Source organism: Malus domestica, chromosome 04 (genome assembly GCF_042453785.1).
Source record: "Malus domestica chromosome 04, GDT2T_hap1".
Classification (NCBI taxonomy): domain Eukaryota; kingdom Viridiplantae; phylum Streptophyta; class Magnoliopsida; order Rosales; family Rosaceae; genus Malus; species Malus domestica.
This window is the reverse complement of record NC_091664.1, coordinates 10,162,421-10,168,137: the sequence shown is the minus strand read 5'-3', so window position 1 is coordinate 10,168,137 and position 5,717 is coordinate 10,162,421. Positions and strand designations below refer to the sequence as shown.

At 35.2% G+C, this 5,717-nt stretch overlaps 1 long non-coding RNA gene across 1 annotated transcript; it reads left to right on the top strand.

Moving 5' to 3' along the window:
- Positions 1 to 1,928: 1,928 nt before the first annotated feature.
- LOC139195142 (uncharacterized) lies at positions 1,929 to 3,271 on the top strand. Its single transcript, XR_011579776.1, has 2 exons — positions 1,929 to 2,431; positions 2,560 to 3,271. It is a non-coding gene; the product is annotated as an uncharacterized lncRNA (long non-coding RNA).
- Positions 3,272 to 5,717: the final 2,446 nt, after the last annotated feature.

The following is a 5,717-nucleotide window of genomic DNA, read 5'->3' as shown; positions in this document are numbered from 1 at the left end:
CATCCATATGGTTTATAATGACAACTTTTTGTTTTTAGAAGTTTTACTTTGTAATCATATGGATTATAATTAAATACTTGTTTGGGTGTAGCAGAAAAATATCGTTCGTAAACTATTATTTCAATTATTGGAATTGTATGAGTACTTAAATGATTAAAATAAGGAAATGCTGCTAAAATGTACCTATAACGGTGTTTAATTGTCAGAAAACGAAAATTATGACAAATTTTTCTTTTGTAATTTTCAAGTTGTTAAAAAAAAAACATGTAGATGAGTGAAAAGGGGGTAAATGGGTAAAAAAAAAAAAAGATAAATGGGTAAATGATTATGGTTAAATGGGTAAATGGTTATGGTTAAATGGGTACATGGTTATGGGTATGGTTAACCGCTTATAAACGATTATGGGTATGGGTATAACCGTTTATACAATTACCCAACAGATAAACAGTTATGCGGGTATAAGCATAAACGGTTATGGGTAAATAACCACGGTTACCTGTCCGCCATAACCGTTTCTTATCCCTAATCAAAACTCGTTATGTAAGAAAGAGAGGAAAAGAGAGAGGATATTGTTAGGCCATCTCCAACCTAAGGGTCCAGAGGGCCAGAGGGCCGAAAATAGCCCTAAAATTGTCTCCAACCGAGGGCTAGGCCAGAGGGCTTGAGAATTTGGGAGGGCCCCACGAAATTTCAAAGGGCCAAAGGGTTGGCTATTTTTTTTTTTTAGTTTTCCTATTGTTGTTGGTTATAATTGACAGCATTAAAGAAGGATTTTTTAATACTGTCGGTTATAACCGACAGTAATAGGTATTCATAGGCAAATTTTTTTTTTATTTACTATTAGTGTCGGTTATAACCGACACTAATAGTTTGAATTTTTTTGAATATAACGGCTAGCTGACTCAGCTAGCCGTGGGGTTTATTTTTTATTTATTTTTGAGGTATTCATCAATTCCCCCCCTAAACTTGTGAACATTGGCCAATTTCTCCCCTCAACTTTAATTTTGGCCAATTTCCCCCCTCAACTCTCATAATTAGTCAATTTCCCCCATCAACTTTAATTTGGCCAATTTCCCCCCTCAACTATCATAATTAGTCAATTTGCCCCCTTCTGTTAATTTTTTTTAATTTTCCATCTATTCTTTTTTTTTTCTTTCAATCTTTCTAATAACTTCCAACAAAGTACTAAAATTAACATAAACTCACCTGCATAATATAGGGTAAAATGTACAAAAACATAATACAATTAGTATGTGATATGGGTTGATTATAAGAAAAAGTTATGAATTGGGTTTAAAGCATGTAGAAGAAGAAATAATAATCCTAAACTCATGAATCAAACCTATTTCAATAAAATGGGTTATTCTTAATCAGGAGTCGAAAATTATGAATTGACTAGCCATTTTTGCACTAAAGCTCAATTCTCCGCAATTTACTTGAACTTAGCTTTCACTTTTATAAAGAAAATTGTATTCACATACAAAAATGTACACATCAATAATTTTCGTTATCAATTTTGTATAGTAAAAAATCAAATAAAATTACTTCATACTGATTTATTATGACTAATAATACTATCTATGATAAATTGTAAAATTCTAAATTTTAATCTATTTGTAATAGGATAAAGACATAGGAAAATGATTAACATACATCTTATTTAGTTTCTTACACAAATTAAAAAATTAACAGTAGGGTGCAAATTGACAAATTATGAGAGTTGAGGGGGGAAATTGGCCAAATTAAAGTTAAGGGGGGAAATTGACTAATTATGAGAGTTGAGGGGGGAAATTGGCCAAAATTAAAGTTGAGGGGGGGAATTGGCCAATAGTCACAAGTTCAGGGGGGAAATTGATGAATACCTCTTTATTTTTCAATTTAAACATTTCTTTTCTTCTATAAATATGATGAAGTTCTTTCAATTATTCACTTCATTTGCAATATTTCCTTCTTCAATATTTTTCAATGTTTCCTTCAATATATTTCTGAATATTTCCTTCAATATATTTTCCAATATTTCCTTCATCTATAATATTTGTTTCAATTTTTCAATAATTTCCTTCAATATTTTTTCAATAATTTCCTTCAATATTTCCTTCTTCTTTTTTTTTTTTTTAAAAAAAATGGTCTCATCTGCAATGAAAGGTACGGCTTGGACCTGAAAAGAAGATGAAGCTCTTTGCAAGGCTTATATAGATGGGTCTCAGAAGATAGTGTGAGGGGGATTTCTCAAACAAGTGAAGGTGTTTGGACTCGTGTGTCCAAAAAATACTTAGAGTTCTACGAAGACACCATTCCACCGAATACTCGAAACCATGAAAGTTGTTCTTCAAGATGGAAGAAACATCTTCATCCAAGTTTGAATAAATGGCATCAAGCACTATTAGCAGCCGCAAGTAGACATGAAAGCGGCGCCAATTACTATGACGAAGTTAGTGTTTTCACAGTTTATTTTAAATGTTTAATTATATTACATATAATTTTTGTAATTATATGTCATTATATTATATTTAATTTCATGAATTAATTTCTTAAAATTTTTGTAATTATATTTTCTAGGTACGTCAAGTGGAGGAATTGTATATGGAGGGCAGCTCCAAACCCTTTCAGTTTCACAATTGTTGGGAAATTTGTAAAGGGTTGATGTTATTTGAAGATCCACCTCAACATAGAGTGGATCCTTTGGGAGTTGCATCCCCATCTATAGATATGAATGAAGATGGATCTCCTACCATTCAACAAACAAGGGTAGAAAATCCGACTCTGTCCGAAAGTTCTTTATCTAGGGCTATGGGACGAAACAAGGCCCGAAGGTTGAGGGAAAAGGGCAAGGCAAATGATGATTACGCCGCTCAACATGAAGTGGCGGCCTCATTGCGATTATTGGCGGAGCAAAATTCCCTTGAGGCGGAAGAAAGGAAGTGTAGGCATGAAGAACGGGCCAAGCAAATACAAGAAGAGATGGATGATAAGAATATGGAAAGGAACACTTCAAATTACACTCCAATGAGTAAGGCCTATTTTAATAGGAAAAAAAAAAGAAATTATGAGCTGACGGTAGTTGTTTGTGACAGACTATACTCCTACGATGGTGGATGATGAAGATAATAATGATTATGGATATTAAATTTAAGTTGTTGTAGTTTTTAAATTTAATTTGTCATTTTTAAATTTTAGTTGTAGTTTTTAAATATAAGTTGTAGTTTTTAAATTTAAGTTGTAGTTTTTAAATTTAAATAATAAATTATGTTTAGCCCTTTGACCCTCGGTAGGAGACGGTTTTTTGTGACAGGGCTAAAACGAGCCATCTGGCCCTCGGTTGGAGACGGAGACAAATATGACCCTGTACTGTTCATTAAAATATTAATATCTTGGAAAATCTTGGAGAGCCAGAGGTCTAAAACGAGCCATCTGGCCAGCCCTCGGTTGGAGATGGCCTTAGCTAGTTGTTCCACCACCGCATTTGTATCTCTTTCCCACACCTTCATTCATGTATTGATTAAGATGGTTGAGGGCTCTTTATTTTTCTCTCTTTTATTTTCAACAAGAGGTATTCTAAATTACTTTAATTTATGCGGGAGAAGATCAAATTTAGATGTAAAAAACGAGTACACTACCTTGACTAGATGATCTAGATTATGTTGGGCTGATCAATTTAAAAGCTTAAAATTTGGGGCATGTGTTCATGAACATGTGATTGAAAATAAAAGCACACAGTATACTAGTTTATGCCTCTTGGAGAGTTGAGTTGCTCACCCAAAAATCACATGAATTGTTGGCATGACATCAATGTTGCTTTCAATATACTCTTAATTATTAAGTCACCCCAGTCAATCACAGATCTGTATTTATGGTGAGTAGCAAACAACTCATGTGACCAAGTTATATACGTATGTTTATGGGGTGTGTAATATTCAATATTTTTAATATGAAAATTTCTTCAATACTATGTAGCATTGAATGATATGAGAATGAACGATTAAAATTAGAAATAGAAGATCTAAATCATCACGGGGTGGTCCAGTGATTGGAGACATATTCCACCTGGCACGTAATGGGTTTGGTTCCTGGCTTGGTGAATTGCACGATAGTGCTCAGGGGGAGGCTGAAATGCTTCTTTGAGTCTTCATGGCCCCCGGAAGGGTGGATTGCCGTGACAAAGCCACTAGCTGTTTCCATTTCAGGAAAAAAAAATAGAGATAGAAGAGCTAAACAGCTAAGACACCTGTACCAATGAAGCCACACCTATGATACACAGCATTGAAGCCACACCCTCTTATTATGACCCATATCCAGGGAGGAGCTGGAAATGGACATATGACCTAATAACACAATCAAATACTTTTAACCACTTGAACTACAAACGGAGCATGTCGAAAATCAAACACAAGCCCAAAGTGGTATTATTGATTTTCTAAGTTTTATTTCTTTCAGCAACTTTTAGTCAGAGCAACTTTAAAGCTGTAAACCCCAGACCACCTCCTCTCTCTTAAATAGGGATTGCTTTCACTAGTGAGAAAACAGTGCAAAGGCAGAGAGATTTGGATAGGTCATCTTTATTGACATGTACTGCAAAGAGGAAGAACATACACAGAGTAATGCTGTGTGATATTTTAGGCCACAAGTTTAAAGTAATTTGGAGACATTGCACCATAACATAAAAAGGACATCTAGCTTTGGAAAGGACCGGCAAATTAATGGGTTTTACTATGCCACGGTTCAAAGAAATTTGGAAGCTGTACCATACCATAAAATTGACTTCTAGCTTTCATTTGAAAAGGATGGCAAGTAAATACTACATCTAAGCTATCTTATCAGTATTTGAATCAAGAAAACTCCGATCGTTTATTAAGAGAGCACGAGCATATAATCTGAAAAATGATAAATTTTTTGCCTAGGTTCGGACTAAATAAACACTGTCAGAACTTGCATTGCCTCCAGAGCGAATTGGAACAAGATTAACAAGAGGTTCAACTAGTGGCGAGAATACTGAGATTGTCCTTAAGGAGCTAGCTATAGCGGGATTGATGAAGCGGTTCAACTAGTGTAAATAACATTAAAAAGCTTCAAAAAAGTTCAGCTTTCTCCGTTTTGGATCATATCAGTTAAAGCAATCACAGGTAGAAGAGCGAATCATAAACGAAACAGAATGACAAATAAAATTCGATGCATAATATACGCAAAGATTGTATTATTATTCACTAATTCAGTTGCAAGAAACCGTGTGGCTATTGTACAACCAAGTTTCCAGTAAATTCACTTGGTTGACAAGCTCACAAATCAGGAAAGCGATCTGATCAGGAGTACCTAGCTGCGCTGCTTGGGGTTGTAAGAGTGGATCGACACGAGAAGTACTTGGGGCTCTCTACTTTCGTCGATCAAAATAGAGGGGCATGTTTTAGTCATATCAAGGATAGTCTATGGAAGAAACTGCAGGGATGGAAAGGTAAAACTATCACTGCAGCGACAAAGGAATTGCTAGTCAAAGTGGTGGCGCAATCGATCCCGCTTTATTCCATGAGCTGCAATCTATTGCCCTAGTATTTATGTGACGAACTGCACCAATTATTTTCTTCTTATTGGTGGAATGAGTCTAAGAACTCTAGGAAAATCCATTGGGCGGCTTGGGATAATCTGTGTTTGCTCAAAAAAGAGGGGGGGGGGGGGGGAGCTCGGGTTTCGTAATTTATACGCTTTTAATCTTGCACTTCTGGCCA